General features: G+C 41.6%; 1 long non-coding RNA gene across 1 annotated transcript; it reads right to left on the bottom strand.

The window, feature by feature from the left end:
- Nucleotides 1–785: 785 nt before the first annotated feature.
- LOC122458682 lies at nt 786–16052 on the bottom strand. The gene is made up of 3 exons (XR_006278830.1): nt 16011–16052; nt 11141–11145; nt 786–920 (listed from the first exon to the last, which is right to left on the bottom strand). It is a non-coding gene; the product is annotated as an uncharacterized LOC122458682 (long non-coding RNA).
- Between the last annotated feature and the right edge of the window lie 10665 nt (nt 16053–26717).

Below are 26717 nucleotides of genomic sequence, written 5' to 3'. Positions count from 1 at the left end.
CCCCAGCACTGCGGCACAAGGACACCATAATGAGAACTGCCCTCTCAGTGGAGAAGCACATGGTGATTGCTGTGTGGAAGCTGGTGACTCCAGACTGCTACTGCTCAGTCACAAATCAGTTTGGAGTTGGGAAGTTGACTGTTGGGATTGTGGTAACACAAGTGTGCAGGGCCATTAATCACATCCTGCTACGAAGGACTCTGACTCTTGGCAATGTGCATGAAATAGTGGATGGCTTTGTGGCAATGGGATTCCCTAACAGCAGTGGGCCGATAGATGGCACACACATTCCAATTTTGGCTCCAGACCATCTTGTGATGGTGTACATCCATAGAAAGGGGTACTTCTCTACGGTATTGCAGGAACTTGTGGCTCACCATGGGCATTTCACTGATATCAAAGTGGGGTGGTCTGGGAAGGTGCATGACTCACGTACCTTCAGGAACACTCCAAGCAGGGGCTTTCTTTCCAGACCAGAAGATTCCAGCTGGGGATGTTGAAATGCCCATTGTGATCCTGGGACACCAGCGTACCCCTTACTTCCGTGGCTCATGAAGCCTTACATGGGAAGCCTGGACAGCAGCAAGAAGTGCTTCAACAATAGTCTGAGCAGGTGCAGAATGACCGTAGAATGAGCCTTTGGCAAATTAAAAGTGCCCTGGTGCTGGCTTTATGGCAGGTTAGACCTAAATGAGGAAAATATTCCAATGGTCATAGCAGCCTGCTGCATACTCCATATGGGAGAGTAGTTCCCTCGGGATGTAGCATGGAGGTGGATCACCTGGCTGCTGAATTTGAGCAGCCAGATACCAGGGCTATTAGAGGGGCACAACATGGGGCTATTCAAATCAGGGAAACTTTGAGGCAACATTTTGACAATGAGCACCAGTAATGTGTCTTCTATACAGCACTCTGCTATGCTTTGTTAACTTGCCGCCTTGCTTGAAAATTGTGATGATTCCTGACCGGATTTGTAGTCAGCAAATGATCAAACAGCCACTACCAGCAGCAACCCCACATGTAGGAGACAAATAAAGTTTGGTTATCTTTCAGAGAGTTTGTTTTTATTAAATACCAATTAACCACGCACACATAAAAGGCTGGGTGGGAAGGGAGGTAAGAGTGTTGGGCAGTGTAAGCTCTCATAACTGCGTGTAAGTCTAGCTATCATTTTGGACACTGTCCGAAGGGGTGGAGTGAAGGGGGTACCAAGACGTTCTGGGAAGTTGCAAGGAATGTGTGGGAGGAGTTACGGGAGGGCATGGAAAGCAGGTCTGTATGGGCTCTAGGGGCGAGGGCCAGCATGCATGGAGCGTGCTCGGAACGTGATTAGGAACTTCAACATCTCTGTTTGCTCCTCCATCACTTTTATCATCTGTTCCTGGGCCTTTACAATGCGCTCCTTGCTCTGCTTTCTGTCCCCCAGTTGATCTCCCCTCCTCCTCCATTCCTTTCCTTCCTATGACTGCCGGGGTGTTAACAGGCGGCTTCACCTTGAATGGTTACTTGAAACATGTATTAACTACCTATGCTAAACAATCTGTTCCACCTTGTATTTAGCTGTGACACTCTGAGGGCTTGTCTTCGCATGCAGTGTAGCTGCACCACTGTAGTGTTTTAGTGAAGATGCTACTACACTGACTGGAGAGCTTCTCTCATCCAAGTAGTTAATCTACCTCCCCAAGAGGCTGAAGCTATGTCAACATAGCGATACCTACACAGGAGGTTAGGTCATATAACTATGTCGCTCAGAGATGTGGATTTTTCACACCCCCCGAGTAATGTCATTATATCAATATAGGACTGTAGTGTAGACCTGTGTCTGAGTTAATTTCCCAGGCCTGAAGAAGAGCTTTGTGTAAACTCAAAAGCTTGTCTCTCTCACAAACAGAAGTTGATCCTATAAAAGATATTACCTCACCCACCTTGTCTCTCCGATGTGTTAAAATAGGCCAGTTATGTGCACATTTGTATACAATCAGGTTTCAGAGTTAAACTATGCTTTAATTGACTACAATGGGCTTTGGACCAGTCCTTAAACAAGGAAACACACTAAACAATTTCAGGATCAGCAAATCAGAAGCAGGTCAATAAGATAAACTCTGATTATGTGCTAGATTGAACATATAGGGTCAGTCTTAAGTATGGGGTATAGCTGCGGAGCTGTTCACCTTAAAAAGAAGGGCAATATTATTTTAAACTTTTCCAGATTACAGTGTGGTTCTCTTGTTTGCTTGCTCTCTGGCTTTCTTTGTCTCTCTTGCATATTATATCACATCTCCTCTGTAAATATCTTGTGTTGTAATGAAAGCTGTTGTACTTCTAGTTTTAGAGTAGCAGCCGTGTTAGTCTGTATTCGCAAAAAGAAAAGGAGTACTTGTGGCACCTTAGAGACTAACAAATTTATTAGAGCATAAGCTTTCGTGAGCTACAGCTCACTTCATCGGATGCATTTGGTGGAAAAAACAGAGGAGAGATTTATATACACACACACAGAGAACATGAAACAATGGGTTTATCATACACACTGTAAGGAGAGTGATCACTTAAGATAAGCCATCACCAACAGCAGGGGGGGGAAGGAGGAAAACCTTTCATGGTGACAAGCAGGTAGGCTAATTCCAGCAGTTAACAAGAATATCAGAGGAACAGTGGGGGGTGGGGTGGGAGGGAGAAATACCATGGGGAAATAGTTTTACTTTGTGTAATGACTCATCCATTCCCAGTCTCTATTCAAGCCTAAGTTAATTGTATCCAGTTTGCAAATTAATTCCAATTCAGCAGTCTCTCGTTGGAGTCTGTTTTTGAAGCTTTTTTGTTGAAGTATAGCCACTCTTAGGTCTGTGATCGAGTGACCAGAGAGATTGAAGTGTTCTCCAACTGGTTTTTGAATGTTATAATTCTTGACGTCTGATTTGTGTCCATTCATTCTTTTACGTAGAGACTGTCCAGTTTGGCCAATGTACATGGCAGAGGGGCATTGCTGGCACATGATGGCATATATCACATCGGTAGATGCGCAGGTGAACGAGCCTCTGATAGTGTGGCTGATGTGATTAGGCCCTATGATGGTATCCCCTGAATAGATATGTGGACAGAGTTGGCAACGGGCTTTGTTGCAAGGATAGGTTCCTGGGTTAGTGGTTCTGTTGTGTGGTGTGTGGTTGCTGGTGAGTATTTGCTTCAGATTGGGGGGCTGTCTGTAAGCAAGGACTGGTCTGTCTCCCAAGATCTGAGAGAGCGATGGCTCGTCCTTCAGGATAGGTTGTAGATCCTTGATGATGCGTTGGAGGGGTTTTAGTTGGGGGCTGAAGGTGAAAACTGCGGAACCACCTGATCAACATCCTCTACAGCAAACAGGGAAAGATTAAGAATGAGCTCTCAAAACTGGATACTCTCATAAAGAACCAACCTTCCACACAAACTTCCTCGTGGCTGGACTTTACAAAAACTAGACAAGCCATTTACAAAACACACTTTGATTCTCTACAAAAGAAAAAGGACACTAAGCTATCTAAACTACTATATGCCACAAGGGGCCACAACAATGGTTCCCGTAACCCACCCAGCAATATTGTTAATCTATCCAACTATACTCTTAGCCCAGCGGAAGAATCTGTCCTATCTCGGGGCCTCTCCTTTTGCCCCTCCACCCCCACGAACATGATACAGTTCTGTGGTGACCTAGAATCCTATTTTCGACATCTCAGACTCAAGGAATATTTCCAACACACCTCTGACCAACATATTAACCCACAGAGACCTTCCTGCCAACACTACAAAAAGAAGGATTCTAGGTGGACTCCTCCTGAAGGTCGAAACAGCAGCCTGGATTTCTACATAGACTGCTTCCGCCGACGTGCACGAGCTGAAATTGTGGAAAAGCAGCATCGCTTACCCCAGACAGACCAGTCCTTGCTTACAGACAGCCCCCCAATCTAAAGCAAATACTCACCAGCAACCACACACCACACAACAGAACCACTAACCCAGGAACCTATCCTTGCAACAAAGCCCGTTGCCAACTCTGTCCACATATCTATTCAGGGGATACCATCATAGGGCCTAATCACATCAGCCACACTATCAGAGGCTCGTTCACCTGCGCATCTACCAATGTGATATATGCCATCATGTGCCAGCAATGCCCCTCTGCCATGTACATTGGCCAAACTGGACAGTCTCTACGTAAAAGAATGAATGGACACAAATCAGACGTCAAGAATTATAACATTCAAAAACCAGTTGGAGAACACTTCAATCTCTCTGGTCACTCGATCACAGACCTAAGAGTGGCTATACTTCAACAAAAAAGCTTCAAAAACAGACTCCAACGAGAGACTGCTGAATTGGAATTAATTTGCAAACTGGATACAATTATCCAGGCTTGAATAGAGACTGGGAATGGATGAGTCATTACACAAAGTAAAACTATTTCCCCATGGTATTTCTCCCTCCCACCCCACCCCCCACTGTTCCTCTGATATTCTTGTTAACTGCTGGAATTAGCCTACCTGCTTGTCACCATGAAAGGTTTTCCTCCTTCCCCCCCCTGCTGTTGGTGATGGCTTATCTTAAGTGATCACTCTCCTTACAGTGTGTATGATAAACGCATTGTTTCATGTTCTCTGTGTGTGTGTATATAAATCTCTCCTCTGTTTTTTCCACCAAATGCATCCGATGAAGTGAGCTGTAGCTCACGAAAGCTTATGCTCTAATAAATTTGTTAGTCTCTAAGGTGCCACAAGTACTCCTTTTCTTTGTACTTCTAGTATGTCAGTAATCTCCTGATAACTTCCTTCATGTGATGTGTGCACAGGTAAATTGCTTTGTTGAATTTTATTTCAAAAGTGGGTAATGAGAAAACACTGTTGCTTAACCATAAGGTGAATGAGGAACTCTTTTGGAAGTGTGCAAATATTGGGAGTCAGATGCATGTTTCAGTAAACATCCCTTTCTGTAGTGACTCCTCACGCCAGTATCAATCAACAAGGGGTCATTAGGGATGGAGTAAACATAAATGTTAAGATGGACAATAGCAATATTTTGTTACATAATATCACACAAAATAATATAGCCACTCTGTTGAAATAAAGTGATGCTTTTATGCTGGAAAGAGACAAAGAGATGAAGGGACAAGAATGTTTGGTGAGTCCACTTAACTGCTGCTCCAAAGGCTTCATCATCACTAGCATTGCATAGCATGCCTCCATTTATAAGAAGAAAAACTTGAGGCATCAGGGGATTTGAAAGAACAAGATTATTTAGAACACAGTTATTTTACCAGTTGCCAGGTGTAATTCATCATATTATCCTATGTGAAGATAAAGAGAGATTTTGTAATCTGTTCACATACTGTACTGGTGTGACAGGAGTAAGTTACATGATTGCTCTTTTGAAAATATGTAAGGTTCTCCTATCTGGATAGCCGTAGGATAGCTCAGAAACCTGTGGAATTCACCGTTGCAGGAATTCGTTATAATGTGTTGGCATGTTACATAAAGTTTTCTTTTGTTATGCATGCATAGGTATATCCTATAGGTAGCTGCCTAGAAATGTAGGAACTATTCCAGTAAGATGCTTGTGCAGAGAACCAGCTATAATAGTGCCCACAAAGCTTCTGAAAAGATCTGAATTACAACAACGCTTCTCAAAGATCTAATTGGCTATACATTTAGTTAATCAAAACTTGGTAAACAATGTACATTAGCAACATCTGATATCCCTCAATAATATCACAACCATTGATAACAGTCTGTTTGGATCATGTTTTAACAGGGGACAGATATTTTAACCCATAATAATCCTTGCAGTTATACATGCCAACAAAACCTCATTGTTTAAGCTGTTTATTGCCAGGGGTAGAAAAGAATTCCCTAGTTCCCTACACCAAAATGGCCTGGTGCACTATTTGCAGGGTAGATTTGTCCTTTTCCTCAGGAGCATGAGACAGAGAGCCATTGCCAAAGGCAGGATTCCTGAGCTGGGGAAACAATGGTTTGATGCAGCAGAGCAAATCCTATGTTTAAATTGGGAATCTTCCAAATTCCCATCCTCTGTCTGCCTAGTATCACTGCATGCTCTCCAGTGAAGGAAAATTTACTGCATCTCTGCCGGTCTGGATGTGGGAAATCAGTTTTATTGCCAAAAAAACTGGAATTGCTAAGATAGAAAGTCATTGTTTGTTCTGAAACTGGAGTCTTGAAGGAGGATAGAAAAAGCTGCATGAATATTGTTTTGTAGCTATTACCTTGGGATGCTATAGGAAGGATAATGTGGAAATCAAACAGCTGGGGTGGTTTTTTCTACACTCAACAATAGGTTTATTCAATGGAGGGAAAAGGGAACAAAAACCATCTGTGTATCTGATGATGAGGGAAAGTATGTTGATGCCTAATCTTTAAAGAAATTGCACACAAACAATTCATCTCTATGTTAAAGGCTTTGTCTGTAATGCTGCCAAGGTCATTAAATGCATAAATCCAATGAGCGTACAGCCCTTGACAGAAAACTGTACTCCTTTTGCTCAGCACAGCATTCTCAGAGCTTAAATCGTAAGAAGCATTTCTTGCCCTCTCTGAATGGAGAACTGCATTTGGAAATCATTTTTTTAATTACAGCTAGCACTTCCAGATTTCCCTCATAGCATATACAGCCCTCATCCTACACAATGCAGTTGACTCAGATCAGTTTGTCCTTGCTTCCCATCTCAAAGGTGCCAGGGCTTCTTGCTTCAGAGACTCCACCTGTGAATTCCTTCCAGTTCTGCCAGCTTCTCTCTGTGACACTGTTCAAGGCTCATTGCAAGGCTTTTCTATTCAGGTCAGTCCATTGTTAGTTTTTCCTCTATTATTACTTTCTGGAGTAGGGCTAAGGTACGATCCACAGCATCTTCCTCCCTTCACTGGCTAGGAGGCTCAGAAGCCCTTTGTGCAGTCAGCACTTTCCACGCATCACAACCCACGTGGCTTCAAACAGGAAGTGCAAGATTGTGTCCTCTTTGTAAATCCAGTAAATTGCTATAATCGTTACACATTAAAACAGAATATGGGTAGATGGCAACAGCTTTATGATCTCTAGTACAGGATCTGCCTAGAAATGTAGGAACTATTCCAGTAAGATACTTATGCAGAGAACTATGTGGCTATAATGGTGCCACAAAGCTTCTGAAAAGTTCTGAATCACAACAATGCTTCTCAAAGATCTAACTGCTTATACATTTAGTTACATGGGTGTTTTTAGCTATCTTTTAAGGTACTGATCCTTTTGACCAGCATGGAAGCGATTGGGTCCAATTCTGAACACACCTCCAATGAAGTAAATTGTGAGCAATTCCACAGAAGTTATTGCCCACATAAGTTTGATCAGAATCAGACCTATTGTTAGTAATATTTGCAATGATCTTTACAAAGTTACCCAAAAGCCTTGCTATTTCCTGCCACACTACTTTGGCTACATGAAAAGGGTTGCCTTTGATTTAACCACTCAGCAGCACATTCTGAGCATGTAAAACAGCTTCACTGAGCAGACCAGCTGAGTCGCTGCTTTTTACTAAGAGCCCCTGGCAGCAGAAACTGGAGAAATCAATCCCATTGTGCAATTTAGAAACTTTGTGGAAGTGGTCCAAAGTTCTTAAGTGAAATGATCCCAAATAATAATAGTGAAGAAACAAAAAAGCACCTCACCTTGTTGCTATTTTAAACATCTTCCTAGTTTGCCAGATACATGCAGGTGCAACCTCCATGATGATGGGAATTGATGAAGGAATACAGGAAGCAACTAGAAGCAATGATGCCACAAAGGGGGAAGAAATCAGATTTCAGGTGTTACCACAAAGAGGAGGAAATCTGTTTACTGCACTGCACATTCTGTCATAATGTGCTGAACATACACACACACACACACACACACGGCCTCAACTGACATTTCATTACTCTACAAAGCCTGCACAGAGATAAAATTGTCTTGCTTTTTAAATTGCAGTACCTGGTGTTCTCAGGGACTTAAGAGGACTAGGCAGCAAGATGCATTGTTACCTTGCAAATCAGCTTGTGAAGCTTGTGATTTTGGGAGCATAGGCTTCCCACTGTTTATATAGCATGGAGAGGATCTGAAAGGTCTACAGCACATGGATGACCAAGGGAATACTTCCCCATTATAGAATCATAGAATCTCAGAAGATTCGGGTTGGAAGAGACCTCAGGAGGTCATCCAGTCAAACTCCCTGCTCAAAGCAGGCCCAACCCCAACTAAATCATCCCAACCAGGGCTTTGTCAAGCTGGGCCTTAAAAAAATCTAAGGATGGAGAGTCTACCACCTCACTAGGTAACCCGTTCCAGTGCTTCATCACCCTCCTAGTGAAATAGTGTTTCCTAATATCCAACCTAAACCTCCCCCATTGCAACTTGAGACCATTGCTCCTTGTTCTATCATCTGCCACCACTGAGAACAGCCGAGCTCCATCCTCTTTGGAATCCCCCTTCAGGTAGTTGAAGGCTGCTATCAAATCCACCCCCCCCTTCTCTTCTGCAGACTAAATAACCCCAGTTCCCTCAGCCTCTCCTTGTCAGTCATGCACCCCAACCCCCTAATCATATTCATTGCCCTCCGCTGGACTCTCTTCAATTTGTCCACATCCTTTCTGTAGTGGTGTGGGGGGGAGGAAACTGAATGCAATACTCCAGATGTGGCCTCACCAGTGCAGAATAGAGGGGAATAATCACATCCCTCCATCTGCTGGCAATGCTCCTACTAACGCAGCCCAATATGCTGTTAGCCTTCTTGGCAACAAGAGCACACTGTTGACTCATATCCGTCTTCTCGTCCACTGTAATCCCCAGGTCCTTTTCTGCAGAACTGCTGCTTAGCCAGCCAGTCCCCAGCCTGTAGCAGGGCATGGGATTCTTCCATCCTAAGTGCTGGACTCTGCACTTCTCCTTGTTAAACCTCATCAGATTTCTTTTGGCCGAATCCTCCAATTTGTCTAAGTCACTCTGTACCTATCCCTATGCTCCAGCATATCTACCTGCCCCTGCAGTTTAGTGTCATCCCTTATGAATATTGACTAGATGAGTTATATTCCAAGCTCAGATGGAATGTGCTACCAAAATAGCCAATTAAGGCCAGAAAAATTCAACCCTCCATAGAGCTGTTTTGTAGTAACCTGCTAGAATTTAGTCTTGACTAGATTCAAGAGCAGCTGGTGACAGACTATAATTTCAGTCAAATAGTTAGGGAATGGGATATATTCTTTCTGTGATGTGCAAGCTTACGTCTCATTAATATAGTTTTTTGGTGGGGGAGGGATGGAGGGCACATATTAAACCCGAGTTCAGGTTGAGTGTACATATCAGTAATTTAAGTGTAAAAAAAAATTACAAGGATGTTGTGACTACCCCAAAAACAAGCATTACAACCCACAAAATTCAGAGTTAATGTTTAAGCTTAAAACAGATCTAAACATTTTAAGACACAACCATGCATAGTGAAGGCACCCAAAGAGCCTTAACTCTTGAGAAGAAAAATAATAATCTTTAAAATTCAATTCAGTCTAATCAGGGACCACAGACACTAAGATGCGTTAGTCATAATTGAAAGGCTATAGCATGGGTCACTATATCAATTCCTCCAACCCTCAGGCTTTAGTCATGACCAGCTGACACCTTTCTGAACACAATTTGTGCAGCTAACTGTAAAGGCATGGGCTGCACTATTTCAGTTTACTGTTCTCTTCACAGCCGTGTTCAAACACCATCTGTAGTGAAGATTTAAGCAAGCTCTTTGTTTGAGGGAGCTTTCCCTGACTTATTCAGAGCAGTCTCTCTCCTGAAAGAAATTCTGTTCACATTCTGTCTGCAGATGTTTCTTAATTGGTTTCAGTTTCAACAACATCCATATAAGACATACAAAAAGAAAAGCAAAATGAAATTTGATTGAATAATGCAGAAAAAGCTAAGTATGAAAGTGAAAGATGTAATGAATAAGGTAAGTACAAAAAACAATTCAGAGAGGAGCTTCAAGATGGTAGGGTTATAACGGTGCACTATCCTTTCCATATTGCACTTAAATACAGCAGTATTATGATACACTGGCAGCATAGTAGGGATAATAACAATATCAAACTTCATGGGTTCAAACCTTTCCAAAGGCAGCTTGCAATTGTGAGATGATGTGGTTTATCCATACAACAGAAAGCCAACTTACTAGTAGACTGAAAGACGTAAAAAAATGTCACTTACCACCCCTGGTGACTGCCTGGGATTATGGCACAGGTGGATGCTGGCATCATAAAGAAGAACCAGAAACAGTGTTATCAAAAAGGTACTTGACTAAACCAAAGATTTTTAAATATGAAACCAGCACACCTGCTCTTCTTTCTCTTGTGAACCGAAAAGAGCAAAGTTTGTTAGATGAGAGTGGGGAGTGACTGGACAGGGATGAAAAAATTACCTATTTCTTTATCTCTCTTTCTAATTGTGCAGATTTATCTGACTTCAACATGAAAAACAATTTAAAACAGTTCAGTGTCTCAGCTATTTTTGAGTCTTCAACTTAATCACCCTCTTTGTTTATTAAGGCTTGTTTTCTCCCCAGTGGTTTTTCCTCTGATGTACAGTAGTTATAAAAGCCTTTCTTATCTATTTGTATATGATGATATCTAATTGTACCATAATATACTCATAACTTATTTGGGGTTAGCATCTTGAAGGATCTAGCCCTATGAAAATCTTCCCACCTGGCTTCAGATCACAATCACCACCATTTAGTAACACTTCTGGTTCTCCTTGCTTGTTTCCCGTGCCCTTACATTTGCATGCAGACATTTTAGTACATTAATACTCATTCTCCATCTATTTTATTTTCAGAAAAAGTCTACCTTCTGCCTTACTTTATATGGTCATTTCACCTGCAGGATTATTTAAGTTAAGCAAAAGTACCTTTCTCCCTTTTCTTACCTAGTTAAGGCCATCTACCAAGCCCTGCTTAAACACAGATTCTGAATCCAGCCAAACTGTCACCACAGAAACAGTTCTAGGAATCCATATCCCTCTGTCTACCCATTCAGAGTTGGCTGGCAATATCTTTCTTCTCTCTTCTTTGCACTGTGTACTGGATCTCTAAGAAGACAGACTGCTTCACCTCATCTTCACCTTCCTTCCGGTGTCCCAGATGTGATTTTTCTCTACAGTCTTCCTTCACTCATGTCATTTGTTCCCATACAGAAAAAATGTAGCATTCTTCAAGAGGCCAGCTCTTCTTATTGTGATAATACATTTTACAATCCCAGAGACAACAGCCATCCTATTTAATTGATCTGGGACATGGATATCATGGTTCAGATTCTTCACAAATCAGGAGCCTTTCTTTCTGGCAACACCCAGTTAGCTGTCAGCTCATGATCAATAGTTGGCTGCTGGTTTTTCCTCTATCTTGTCAGGGACGGAAACCTGTTGGGGGTATGAAAGTTAAATCGCTCCATGTCAGTTTCCTTTCTATTATTCAGTTAGCATCAAGTTTTCCTTGATACCTCCCTCCTCCCTCTTTCATGGCAGTGATCAGTTTGCATTTCATTACTTATATTCATATAGATTTTTCGTGAACTTTAGTCATATATAGGAAGTTTTCACATGCTCAGCAATCCATTTCCTTGGCTCTCTGGGTAATCATTATTTATAGCAGTTATTTTATTTTATTACAGGATGTCTTCCAACTTTGTTGTAACCTTTAAGCATCAAGACTGCTTCAAGAACTCCCCTCTTTGCTTTCCCCTGCTCTCTGGTTGGTTAATGTTTTGGATGTTTTATAATGATTAATTCAAATAATGATTAACTCAAATTCCCCTTTTGATTTCACTCATTATATTTAGTCTGTTGCTGGTTGGCTTCTCAGTGTTATGATACAGCCTAAATTTTAGATCGAGATCCTTCTTCATCTTTGCATACCTTAAAATGTGAGAATCTTACTAGAGCAATCAATTGAAAACACAAAAACCATTGTTATATATGGTGCTAGTGCTATTATTGCTATTTACCACCTTTCTGTTACTCTCACAGCCATTCCACGTAGCTTCTCTTCTCACTTGTGTCTGCTTCCTTTTGTTCCGGTGGCATGTCATACCAAAGTATTAATGAACATATAGCTCAGTGTTGCGTATATCGTTTATAAAAATGCTGAACACAAGAGTTTGCATTCAAAGAACACTTTGAAAAATTAGCTGATTGCACATAAATTTTCAGATAGCTTTGGGATTAAATGACTTTCTTATTGCTAAGAAACCTCTCTCTCCATTCTGCTGCAATGGCACGTGATGCCTGCTAATGAGGGTGAACCAGCTGAAGTTGTTTCATGTATAAAGACTTTTTGTCTTTTTTCTATATTCTTAAATATCAGAGGCTTCTTGATCTAAGAGGTCATTTCTGCTCAAATAATTCAATAATGGTTTTTAGTTACAAAATGAAATTTGGAACACGAGTAAGTCTACATTATAATCTCATTGGTTTTGATATTTTCAATGCATTGTTTTATAGAACTTCCAAAATATCCGCCTTGAAAAATGGTTACTGCACTTTTACAGCATTTAGGTTACACAAAGACTTTTATTACGGATGCCCCAATATATTTTCAAGATTCACGTGTCAGTGCATTCATGTCCTTTTAATTTGACGGGGAAACCCACCTCCCAAAATCTAGTTTAAAAGGTGAGGGGGTGGGGAAGTCAACCAAACTTGCAAGGGAGAAATCTGATTTTGTATTTTTTCAGTTCTTGCTGGTGTTCTCTATCCTGTGACCTCTTTGCGCTTTCATGATTACAATTTAGCTCTGTCTTACCTTATGGATAATGCCACTGAAGTAAATTCATCCCTATAGAGCAGTCTTTTTCAAAGTACGGGTTGTGACCCAGTACTGGGTCGCGGAATGTCAGGCACTGGGTCGCCTTGCTGATTCGAATTATAATGATCGTTGCCCTGCAGCAGCTCTAAAGGACTGCGTGGCAGGGACCTGGAGAGGAGAGAGGTAGTGCGTGGGAGGGAACTGGGAAGGGGAGCAAGTTGGGGCTTGCAGGGCTGCTGCAGGGCTGCTGCAGGCCTCTCTCCTGGCACTGGAGCTCGCTGCTGCTAGCAGGGAGTGAGGGACCCTTCCCCAGAGCTCCATGTAGAGGGAGAGAGGGACCCTTCCCCCAGAGCTCCATGCTGCCTGCTGGCACTGAGGGAGAGAGACCCCTCTCCTGGAGCTAGCTGCTGCTGGCAGGGAGAGGGCTGGAGAGAGTCCTCTGGCCCCAGCCCTGGGGCAGCCAGCCTACACCCCAAACTCCTCATCCCTGGCCCCACCCCAGATCCCACACCCCCAGGCAGAGCCCTCACCCCCCCTCCACATCCCAACCCTCTGCCCCAGTCCTGAGCCCCCTCCTGCACCCTGAACCCCTTATTCCGAGCTCCACCCTGCAGCCCTCACCCCTGCATCCCAACCCTCTGCTCCAGCCCTGAGCCCCCTCCTGCACCCTGAACCCCTCATTCCCAGCTCCATCTTTGGGCACTCACCCCTAGACAGAGCCCTCACATCCTACCCTCTGCCCTACTCTGGGCCACCTCCCACACTCCTTACCAGAGGCTTATGAAGGCTAGTGTCTAGTGTTAGTTATGTAAAGTGGGTTAAGCTGGAATGAATTGCAATATTATGATTTTATGAAAACTCTAGTCAAAAGATATCATTATGTAGGGTCATGGGCATCAACAATTTTCTTCAACTGGGTCACGAGGAAAAAAGTTTGAAAACCACTGCTATAGGGTGCAAGTCAGATTTGGCCCAATTTATCTCATTCTTCCTCTTCAATTTATCTCTTCTAATTTAGATATAATATTTACCAATTTGCTGGTGCTTCTCTTTTCTCCTTCTACCATCTCTCAGATGCTCTCTTTTTCTTCCATCTCTTTCCAGTGTTCTCACATAGTTCTCTCTTCTCACATTCCCTAGGTTTACACATCTGTCTTCTATCATACATTGTCTGCGTGTGGGACACTATCTCGACCACTCCTTTGCCCAAACTTCTTTGTCTTCAAGCTCTGATGTTCAATTTGTCCAAAATGTTCAGCCATACGTAGAAATGGAAGAGCTTCACCTCCCACCTTAGATATTGATACTAGTTTCCTGTCCATTTCAGAACCCAGAAAAAAATCTCTCATTCATGAACCTCAAGTACCTCCACAGGTTGGTCCTCCTCTCCCATCTTCCTGAAACCATCTTTTTGTATTCTCAAACTCATTACTTATACTCTTCTGGTACCTGAATTCTTTCTATCACCTTGCTGTCTATATTTAAAGTGAGCAATATACCCTTCTCCCATGCTTCCCTCACCATTTGGTACAGTCTTGTATGCATCTACCTGACTCCCCAAGTCATTTCAAATCCAATGTGAAAACCCATCTCTTCTCACTGGCCTTTAATTGCTAATCCTCTCCCTTCTGTAGCCTATTCCATGAGCCCCCTAGTTTCTCTGTGCTGTTAGCCTCCATATGAAACATGGCCATTTCACTGAGCCCTCTTTGACTAGGCCTGACTATATTTACAGCTGCCTGCTTTCTGCTATATTGGTAGCCCACATTATGTGTGCCCTTTTCCAGAGTCTAAACATGAAAATGAGACCAATGTGGTTCAGACCATATGTGATCTATGCTAGCCACATCATTTATTGCTCTACTGGCTGCTGCTCAGATACCAAGGTTCCAGGCATGGTATAAGAACCTGAATAGAAGAGGTCATGGAGTCTCCTGTGATACTTGTATATGAATGATTTTATAGACAAAATAAATTGTATGCTTACGGTTGTATGATTTGCATAGGCCTGAGAACAATGGGGATTACAAAGGACATAGCATCAGACACATCTTTGATTAAACTCAACTTTATATATTTTAACAGATTTATTTGGGCATAGGCTTTCATGGTAAAAAACACTATCTGAAGAAGTGGGTTTTTACCCACAAAAGCTTATGCCCAATTAAATGTTAGTTTTGGACTCCTTGTTGTTTTTGTGGATACAGACTAACATGGCTACCCCCTGATACTTTATATTATTTTGTGTTTCCACCTCAATGTTATTTTAACCTAACTTTAGGCATGTTCATTATTATCTTTAGATGGCAGCCATAGGCACAATAGCCATGATGTTATATTAAAACTATTACTACCATTTCTTTGCAGGTGAAATATCATTAGGATTCAATTGTTTTTTCTTTCTGGAATGACCTAGACAAGAATCATTTTTATAATCTAGTTTCAGTTACCACAGTTATAAAAAAACCCAAAACACTACAATAAGAAACATTTAAACTATTAACAGCAGCTCAGAAATGAATCACTAAATTGCAGTGTCGTATTCTACCTAGCTCGGTAGGTTTGTGATATTTTATCATTTTAAACTCAATATGGATTGTATCCTTTGAAGGGCAAAGAGATCTTTGTATAATTATTATTTTATTTAAAAGAAAAGGAGTACTTGTTGCATCTTAGAGACTAACAAATTTATTTGAGCATAAACTTTCGTGAGCTACAGCTCACTTCATCGGATGCATTCGGTGGAAAATACAGTGGGGAGATTTATATACACACACAGAGAACATGAAACAATGGGTTTTAGCATACACATTGTAAGGAGAGTTATCACTTAAGATGAGCTATTACCAGCAGGAAGGGGGCGGGGGAAGGGCTGGGAGTGGATGGGTCATTACAAAAAGTAAAACTATTTCCCCATGTTATTTCTCCCCCCACCCCACCCCCCACTGTTCCTCAGACGTTCTTGTTAACTACTGGAAATGGCCCACCTTGATTATCACCGTATAAGGTTTTCCTCCTTCCCCCGCCCCCTTCCTGCTGGTAATAGCTCATCTTAAGTGATCACTCTCCTTACAGTGTGTATGATAAAACCCATTGTTTCATATTCTCTGTGTGTGTATATAAATCTCCCCACTCTATTTTCCACCGAATGTATCCGATGAAGTGAGCTGTAACTCACGAAAGCTTATGCTCAAATAAATGTGTTAGTCTCTAAGGTGCCACAAGTACTCCTTTTCTTTTTGCTAATACAGACTAACACGGCTGCTACTCTGAAACCTACTATTTTATTGTTTACTACATTCATACAAAAATAATTTCATAATGAGTACACTTACAGTTTTCGGAATTTGACTTTAAAAAGGTGGGTGTTTTTCTGGCAAATAAATCACAATAGAGCTGAAAATCTCAACTGTTTTCTAGCACATTTTTGTGCTGTTGCAGATTTGTGCAACCTGAGCCATTAGACATGTATCTCTTCTTAGTGAGACGTTGACCTGGAGAATATTGAGCTGATTCTTCTGGGGACAGAGAGCCGGATATACAAGAACATTTATTTGATGCACACTTTTCCAGTATAAAACAGTATTTTCTAGAAAGCTGCTCTTTTAAAACCAAACCTCCATGTGATAGTCATTTGACTATCATGAACAATGCTTTTGGTTGTCTTATTAGAGGGAACTTTGAAGCTACACTCTGGCTTGTAAATGTAAGACCACATTTTGCTCTCAGTTACAAAGCCAATGAAGTGAATTGAGCTGTTCATCTGCCAAAAATTATCTCAGTAGTACTGCCAAGAATAACTCAAAGTACCCCTACTGATTGGAGGATTGAATGACTTGGAGATTGGTAATGGGCCATACAAAATTTCTTCTCTAGGTGTCTGGTTCAAACAAGCTCAGTCTGCAACTAACCTAAAGTCATTATTTCCTGAGAGCTGGTCATTGGCAAATGAGCAATGAATTGGTAGTCTCAGCCTCATTGCTAGCAGGTGAACATACATACATGGAGGGTGTGTATGGTATCCATTTTGGCAGTCTCAGCAGAAAAGTCCAGACTAAATAGGTGTAGAGATGAAACGCCCCTCTGTGTTTCAGTGATGGGAACTCCAGAAAAGAGAAGCTCCAGCTGTCAGTGCCCATTCTGTACTTGTTCAGGGGGTAGAACATTTTGCTTGTTATGGCAGTCAATTTAGATATTCAAAATTAAAAAATTTATTGAAAAAAATCAATAGATAACATTGTGTGAACACTCCTAAAATATATTGATTAATGTCTAGAAGTCTAAATGAGTAAAAGCATCCATCTAGAAAAACTTTGGAGTGTAACAGATTTATTCTGCTTTTACAAGCAGCACTATCATCTCAGAATAACAATGCTTCCAGATTTGAGGGGAAGCAGTACCATTCAGCTAGAGATCCACTTCCCTTAGAAATTAAACAACTTATAATATGTTCTATTACTGCCAACTGTGACTTGGTCTTTGTTGGCCAAACCAATGTGAACAAGCAAGTATCACACCAGAGATTCAGGGGCTCCAGAACACTCTGTGTGTGCAAAATTATGCAGGCACCTACATGCATCTGCAGTTTGCAGGCGCAACATCCTGTGTGTGAATTTAAACAAGTCTAACTCCTTTGTGTATGCTGCTTAACAGGGATGGAATTTGCACCAGCAAAATAATCATAGCAGTCTTAATCTTGTAGCAAATAAGATTATTGGCAGGCATATTCACTGAAATGGTCAATTTTATGTGAATACTGCAGAATGCTCATAAAACACCAATTTCAAATTTGTGAATATTCACTCCAGAAACTAATACCATCTTTAGCTTCAATTTACTTATGTACGTAGCTTTGGCAAGCCCCTTGCTCATTTATTTAGATGCTTGCTCTTTCATCAAACAAACATCTTCCAGACCAGAAAATTTTCTTGGAGTGTCTGCAAAAAAACAGATTGAGGCTGTGTTGAAAACAAAACACCAAACAGAACAGCCCATTCTATTTATGAAGTACAAGAATAAGAGAAGAGTCTTCCATAGAAGGAAAACATTCTCACTTTAGTGGACGAAGAATAGAAGAGGAGAAAACACAAAATGTTCATGTATAACAAATGGCAGAACTTACCACTCCCCCCCCCCACGTAAATCCCAAGTATTTAATACATAAACAGGATTTGCTTATCATAGTCATAGAATGTGCCTGCAATTAGTTGGATAAAAGGAGAAGAGATATGGATTGCTTATGTTACGATTTTAAATAATACACGTTCCTCTGCTGGCTCAGGATATGCATGTGTGTGAATAAACTTTAATTTGTAATTACTGATTCACTGCATTATTTGCCTTGCTCCTACTTATTTGATACATTATTTCACAGAATCATAAAATCGGAAGGACCCATTAGCTCATCCACTCTAGCTGCCTGTCTCGGCAGGTTTGGTTCCTTATAATAAGTTTTCTTATACTTTGTCCAGACTCATTTTAAAATGTCCCAAGCAATTTAACATAAATAATTAGATATAATGTAATTGTTACACCATTCCAGAAGGGACTTTAAGGCTACATCTACACAGCAAAAAAAAAACAACCCCATGGCAGTGAGCCTCTGATTTATGGTTGCGGGGCTCATGCTGCAGGGCTAAAAATAGCAATGTAGACATTTAGGCTTAGGCTAGAGCCTTGGCTCTGACACCATCCCCCCCTCACCAGGGTTCAGAGCCTGGGCTCCAGCCCAAGCCCCAATATCTAGACTGCTATATTTAGTCACTGCAGTGTGGGGCTCACAAACCTGAGTCAGTTGAGCCAGGCTCTGAGCCTCACTACCATGAGGCTTTTCTTGCTCTGTAGACATACCCTAAAAGCATAGACTGAAGAAATCAAGTGCCTTAACAAGCTTAGAACCCTATTTTTGTGTGGCAAAGAAAAGGGGATTTGAGGCCCAGAAGATTGCACAGGGGAGTGCTGTTGAAACATAAAAGAATGGCTGCTTTTTGTTTTGTTTTTTCTTTTAGTTTAAGGATTTAAGCTGAAGGAAAGGTGGCCAGACAGTGCAATGGTTTTTGCATATATGTTATTTTGGTTGCACAAAACCTAACCTACAAAAATCCTTCTCAATGGAGAGGGTTTGCTTTTCTTAAGCTGGGACTCCTGCATAGCTGCCATCCTGCTGCATAGATCTTGACCCTGGTTCAGTTAAAAAAAAAAAAAAAAAAAAAAGCACTTCCAAATTCCCCTTTTCTTAATACAATTATATGAGGGGATGCTCTATTGCTGAGTTGCCAAGTTCATTGTAACTGGTAGCAAAGCCGATTGCTAGAATTCAGCTACCCCTTGTAGTTTTTAGTCTCTTTGTTGTGTCATATTTTCCTGGGCACAGATTTTTATTTCTCATCAGGCTATTCAGACTATCTATCTGGCTTCTCTTTACTGGCTATGTTTTCTTTAGGCTCAACAGCTGAAAACTGTTATATTTTGAAAACCACTGAACCTACACTATGAAATTGACAGGGAAACAGAATGTTTATAGTACATTTGCCTAAATATTTTATAAGACAAACATCAAGGAGTTTGTTCCCTTTTGGCCAGAGATGTGAATTTGGCATAGCATCATTAAAACATAGCCAAATACTCCCATTTATGTCTTACGAGCCTTAGAAGGGAAAGACAGATCATAGCCCCTGAGAAGCTCTGGCTCTGTTGCATTGTCCTCTCCTGGAGTGGACTTTCCTAGGATGTAGGGTCTTAGATCAATAGGGGAGATCCACGGTCTTCTGTATGTTAGTTTCTGCCTCTCAGGGTGTTCTAGTTTTGTGGTATTGCCACAGGGTCTGCCCAGCCAACCCGCACATGGAGAGCCCCACTGAAGTGTTGAAAAGCAACAAAAGAGAAGTTACTGTTGCTGCTGCAGCAATATCATGAGGCTTTAAATATTGTAGGTCCCAAATGACCTGTAGAATGCAATACTTTTTCAATAGACCATGCAGACTGGCTATTACCCTGATTCCTTATCCCTGCCAGTACCCCCACTTAGATCCACCTCCGGTAGATCAGAGGTAGCCATGTGTTTAGAAAAGCTGGACATGCACAAGTCCATGGGTCCGGATCTAATGCATCCAAGGGTGCTGAGGGAGTTGGCTTTGTGATTGAAGAGCCATTGGCCATCTTTGAGGTCCTGGATGACTGGAAAAAGGCAAATATAGTGCCCATCTTTAAAAAAGGGAAGAAGGAGAATCCATGGAACTACAGACCAGTCAGCCTCACCTCAGTCCCTGGAAAAATCATGGAGCAAGTCCTCAAGGAATCCATTTTGAAGCACTTGGAGGAGAGGAAGGTGATCAGGAACAGTCAACATGGATTCACCAAGGGCAAGTCATGCCTGACCAACCTGATTGCCTTCTATGATGAGATAAGTGGCTCTGTGGATAGCGGTGGACGTGATATATCTTGACATTAGCAAAGCTTTTGATACGATCTCCCACAAGTTAAAAAAGTATGGATTGGATGAATGGACTAAAGGTGGATAGAAAGCAAGCTAGATCATTGGGCTCATAGGGTAGTGATCAACGGCTCGATGTCTAGTTGGCTGCCGGTATCAAGCGGAATGCCCCAGGGGTTGGTCCTGGGGCCAGTTTTGTTCAACACCTTCATTGATGATCTGGATGATTGGATTGATTGCACCCTCAGCAAGTTCGCGAATGTTACTAAGCTAAGGTGAGAGGTAGCTATGCTGGAGGGTAGGGATAGAGTCCAGAGTGACTTAGACAAATTTGAGGATTGTGTCAAAAGAAATCTGATGAGGTTCAACAGGGACAAGTGCAGAGTCCTGCACTTAGGACAGAAGAATCCCATGCACTGCTACAGGCTGGGGACCGACTGGCTAAGTGGCAGTTCTTCAGAAGAGGACCTGGGGATTTTAGTGGATGAGAAGCTGGATGTGAGTCAACAGTGTGCTCTTGTTGCCAAGAAAGCTAACAGCATATTGGGCTGCATTAGCATTGGGCTGCATTGGGAGCATTGCCAGCAGATCGAGGGAAGTGATTATTCCCCTCTGTTAGGCACTGGTGAGGCCACATCTGAAGTACTGCATTCAGTTTTGGTCCCCCCACGATAGAAAGGATGTGGACAAATTGAAGAGAGTCCAGCGGAGGGCAATGAAAATGATTAGGGGGCCGGGGTGCATGACTTATGAGGAGAGGCTGAGGGAACTGGGGTTATTTAGTCTGCAGAAGAGAAGAGTGAGGGGGCATTTGATAGCATCCGTCAACTTCTTGAAGTGGGCTTCCAAAGAGGATGGAGCTCGGCTCTTCTCAGTGGTGGCAGATGACAGAACAAGGAACAATGGTCTAAAGTTGCACTGGGGGAGGTCTAGGTTGGATATTAGGAAAAACTATTTCCCTAGGAGGGTGGTGAAGTACTGTAATGGGTTACATAGGAAATGGTGGAACCTCCATCCTTAGAGGTTTTTAAGGCCTGGCTTGACAAAGCCCTGGCTGGGATGACTTAGTTGGGGTTGGTCCGGTGAGCAGGGGGTTGCACTAGATGACCTCCTGAGGTCCCTTCCAACTGTAATCTTCTATGATTCTATGATTCAACTTACAGCAGCTGAGGTTCTGGGTCACATATGAATGTACAGTGCTTAGCCCTGATCCCTGACTTGGGTCTTTAGGTGTTGGCACAATAAGAACAGTAATTGTTAAAACAAGAACAAAAAGAATTAATAACAGTAGTAAAGCTTAATCACATGATGATTAGAAAGCACAAAAGGAGCACAAGGATGGCTGGTGCAAATTAAATGTAAACATTGAAATAAATATTTACAGAATTATTTTGCAGTAGTTTCCAGCCCCAGGTGAGGCAAACTGGCAGGAGGCAGCCAGCACTGCCAAATCACCAGCTATGCTGTGTGTGTTCAATGATAGAGGACTGCAGTCTCTATAACTTACAATTTGTGCTCCTTTTGGGAGCACAAAATTGTCACAAATAACTTCCATTGTTTTTCGTAGGGAGCTCATTGAGCCTAATACAGTATAAATTGCTCTTATGTAGAATTTTTCACATAGTACATCACAACACACCACAAAATCCATAAGAAGCCATCCTAAACAAATAATAAAATTCTTAGTTAACTATAATATATATAAAATAAAATAATTCAATCCATTTATTAACCCCCTTTCCATTCTTCCATCCTTCCCTTATGCCTTTGCACTGCAGCTAGTGAGAGAGAATTGTTATCTACATTAGCACTTTAAATGAAAGTGCTCTTCTCTTTTACTCATGACTTATCTTCTTATGCCTTTTATCTTGCAATTGTGCCTTCTTTACAACCCATTCGGTAATGTAACTTCTAATTCTGTTATCTCTCACTGTGAAGTATTTTAAGATTCTCTGTTTAAATAGGCTATAAAAAATAGACTGAACTCAAAAAATAGTTTGTCTAATGTTCTGGTGTCTCCTTAGTACAGTACTGTACTGAATGTGATGCTAGTCTGAGATTCTGAAACATGACAAACGCGTTAAAGCCAAAAACTGTATTCCTCTTCAAATACTGGTTTTTCTGGTCTCCAGCTCTCTTAGCCACCACTGGCTTGGCCAGATTCATCATGGGCACAGCTGAAGTCCTCCCATTGCAGCATCTGAGGGGGAGTGGGGCAAAGTTAGATGGGGTCTCAGCTGATAAATTCCTCAGAACAGAGACATTTTCTTTTACTTGCCTGGAGAACCACATAAACAATTATTAGGGCCATACCAAATTCATGGCCCATTTTGGTCCATTTCACAGTCATAAGATTTTTAAAATCCTAAATTTAATTATTTCAGCTATTTAAATGTGTGTATGTGTGTGTGTGTGTGGGCACAAGGCTATTGTGAGAGGGTTGCGGTACTGCTACCCTTACTTCTGCGCTGCTGCTGGTGGCAGTGCTGCCTTCAGAACTGGGCAGCTGAACAGAGGCAGCTGCTGGCTGGGAGCTCAGCTTTGAAGGCAGAGCTACCACCAGCAGCATCACAGAAGAAAGGATGGCACAGTACGGTATTATAATCCTTCTGTGCTGCTGCCTGCAGAACTGGACCCTCAGTTAGCAGCCGCTGCTCTCCGGCAGCCCAGCTCTGAAAGCAGCAACACAGAGGTAAGGGTAGCATGGTATGGTATTGCCTCCCTTACTTCTATGCTGCTGCTGGCGGGGCACTGCCTTCAGAGCTGGGCACTTGGCCAACAGTTGCCGCTCTCCAGCCACCCAGCTCTGAAGGCAGCACAGAAGTGAGTGTGGCAATATTGTGACCTCCACTAAAATAACCTTGTGATTCCCGTGCAACTCCTTTTTGGGTCAGGACCCCCAGTTTGAGAAACGCTGGTCTCCCCATGAAATCTGTATAGTATAGAGTAAAAGCACCCCAAAGACCAGATTTCACCAGGGGAGACCAGATTTCACCATCCGTGACATGTTTTTCATGGCCGTGAATTTGGTAGGGCCCTAACAATTATGGTGTCATAGAAACAATAAGTCATAATAGCAATAAAAACAGCTCAGGGCTGGTCCTGAATTGCTGTTACTGACTTGCTGTATAACTTTGGGTAAATCATCTTATTTTAAAAAAATGAGATTATTAATGTGTACATTCGTTTGTAAAGCACCTTGAGATGCATGGATGAAATTTGCTATGTAAGTATTATGTAGTTTTAATTTTGAAAGCTCATATAATTATAACTATAAAAATGTATATATTATAATATAAAACCCATAATTTTTATACCCTTACAGATATAAAATCAAAAATGCTTTGCTGCTCAGATATTGCTAAAGAAACATTTATTTCATTTTCCTAAACTTTGTCCATTTGAAAGTGATGTTGATTGATGGACATAGAGAGAATGACATGAAGTAGCACATTGTTTTCAGTGTTCAAATCAAATTTGAGTTTCTGTTCTGCCTAGCAGGCATCATTCTGAAACTCAAAGACTCCCATCAACCCAAGCAAAACCTGCAATTCTATTACAGAAAATGACACCCAATTCCACTAAAATTTTAGGGGGCCTTAAACTATTTAGGGGTTGTTATTTTTTTTCTATTTGAAGCAATTGTTTTCAAGGTGTGTTGTCCTCTTCATTTCTAGTGTTTTCCCCAGTGCCACCCTATAATGTTGCCTGTGGAGGTCGGCACAAAGCAACAGAAACACACTGAACATATTGATTACCAAGTAAAATGGTTACCCTAGCAACTAGAATCCTCTGAAAGCTCTTAGAACTTCCTTCCCTTCTCATGTGACTTCTTTTCCCTCCCTCCCCTCAATGGTTTCAGAAATCACAGATGGCAGATACAAAAGTACCGAATGTATTGCTTTTGAGAAAAGCTGACTTGGGTCTAGATTATATATTCCACTAGGAATCTGACTAACTGCATTGCTGACTGGTAACGTGGCACTTTTCTATTTGGCAGTCAAATCGTCTAATGCTTTTAATCCATTCCCCATCCATCAGCTCTTTAAATTTGTATTGAAATATGATTTAAGGAAAAGAATAAAAAGGCCAAAACTGGACTCTTTCAACAATGCCAGTGCAAGTAAGATTAGCGACTGGAAAGAGTTATTATTTATATTCGCACCCAAAAGCGTTCTCTGTTCTTTACAAAACAAAGACAAGACATGGCCCCGGTCTGCAGACTTCACACTCTAATTTTAGCCAGATGTGACAAGTGAGAGTAACAAACCAACTAGAGGAAAAAATGAGGACAAGGACAATAGCAATAAGATCATGCATTTAATCAGGCTTGTTATAGGCTTGCACAATCTGATTATTCTGATATATTTACAAGTATGTGTTTGTGTGTGCTTTAAAATATATATTATGGACATTTATAAGCAATTAAAAAAAGCTTCTTTCTCCATCTCTCCTATTTTGGTTTAACCCTAAAATAAGTACAGTGCTGCTTATTTAACATTCAGATAAATCCAGTAAACAGACTCAGCTTTTACACTTTCAGCCATTTTGATGTTTCAGAAGGAATTCCCTCCACAAGCATTAGGCACTTGCTGGACCATTCATTTGTAAGCAGGTGCTGTAATTAAGCTATGAGAAAGGAAAAAAAAGAAAGATATGATAGTGATTACATGAGGGTTTCTTTTAATAGAACAAGGGAGTCTAAACTGGGAATTCAGAAAACAGGGCAGCATTGTTTTAGCTTTGACACATTTTTTTTCTTCTGGCAAATTGTGGTGGTGGTTTTTGTCTCCACTACACTGACTTTCCCCAATTCCAAATAAAAATTGTTTTGAAAAGCTGTAATTACAGAGGTTACTAAAACTGTGACTCAACACAGCTGGTCCTGGAACATTTCCAGAACATAATCACCCGTCATGTGCACTAATTCCTGCCATGATTACAGCCCATTATTTCCAACGGGGTCCAATAGCTCTATTATTAAATTGTCATCCATTAATAGAGCACATTTAAACTTGTCTGAGCTCTAGCTTGCACTGTTTCCTATGTCAGTTTGAGTTAAGTGGGTATGTTATTGCTTTGAATGATAGCATTTTATTTGCCCGGTGCCAGTATTGTCAATAGGAGACTGAAGAAAATGTGATTAAGCTACATGGAACCACAGATTAGCCAGCCCTGAACAGAAATGACACAAGCAAAACTTTCCAGTAAACATTATCTTAAAAAGAACTGAATAGGCTGCAGAGCATAAAGATATTCAAAATAGTTAATTTTTATAAGTGGAATACTATTATTTCTGTGCCACAAATGGCAGCATTATACCTCCCGTTCTCTGAAGAGAGGTTTGCCTTGTATTTTCCTTTGTGTTTTCAGGATTGTCTGTCAGTTGTACGGACAAGTGTACACTTTCTAAAAAGATCTGCTAATACCCTTCTAATGTGCAGTTTTATCTGATTGGTTTTTTTTCACTTGAGGAGTGCAAACCCCATATAATGTGACACCATTGCTTGTCTCATGAACAAGTTAAAATCAAAATCATTGTAACTTTCCCCTAAACAGCTGCCTTTCCCTGAGAAATACAAGGCTGGTAAGAAAGAGCTGTTAAAATTTGACACTTACCTCCTATACTTCTTAATAACTCCAGAAAACTGTCTGAGCAGCCCTCTTAAGTATTTTTGACCACCAACTACAGTCCACCCTGATCACACCACCTTGCCCAGAACCAGCTTGAGGATTTTAATGCAAATCATCAGGTGAGTCTTTGATAGACGCCCCAAAACTAACTGATGGTCTATCAAAAGTGTGTGTGATATTTGGAGCCCCCTCCCCACCCTGACTGCAGTGGCAGAGTCCAGCTGCTTGTGTTGAGGTTTCTGCCGACTTGCTAAGGACAACACTATGGGGGTGCAAGAGCTGCTAGTCCTCAGCCAGGGAAGAGCTTTTTGCCTTTCTGGTAAACTTCACCCAATGGCAGTTGGGGATGGATGCTCAGCTCCTCCCAGGCCTTTGGGTATCACAATAAACACTGTGAGTTTACACTTGTGGAGATTCTGAAGGATGAGGTGGTTGCTGGGTTTGGTTTGCCTCGCTGAATACTGGGCAGGGGTTTTGGCCCTACAATCCCATAGCTATCCCAAGAACCAGGAATGAATTCCACATCCCACAGGATCTCTGTAGAAGGCTGAGATCTTCTCACACAGAGCCCACCCCTGGTAGTTCCTATCCCTGACAGTAGCATGATTCCCGGAAGTGGTATGCTGACATTGCCTCCCCCAAACACTGGGAGTCCTGCTATTGAGGAGGCAGGAGTGGAAACTCATGAGAGCTAACGCTGACATAGCCAGTGTTCATTCATGCTGGTTTTTGCTTATGCATTTGGTGGAGGACAATTTGCTAGAGGAGCAGCTTTCCCCAGCCAGGGAGGGGCTCCTGTGAGAGTGGAGGAAGATGAAA

Source organism: Dermochelys coriacea, chromosome 2 (assembly GCF_009764565.3).
Source record: "Dermochelys coriacea isolate rDerCor1 chromosome 2, rDerCor1.pri.v4, whole genome shotgun sequence".
Taxonomy (NCBI): Eukaryota; Metazoa; Chordata; order Testudines; family Dermochelyidae; genus Dermochelys; species Dermochelys coriacea.
This window is presented reverse-complemented; position numbering and strand designations above follow the sequence as displayed.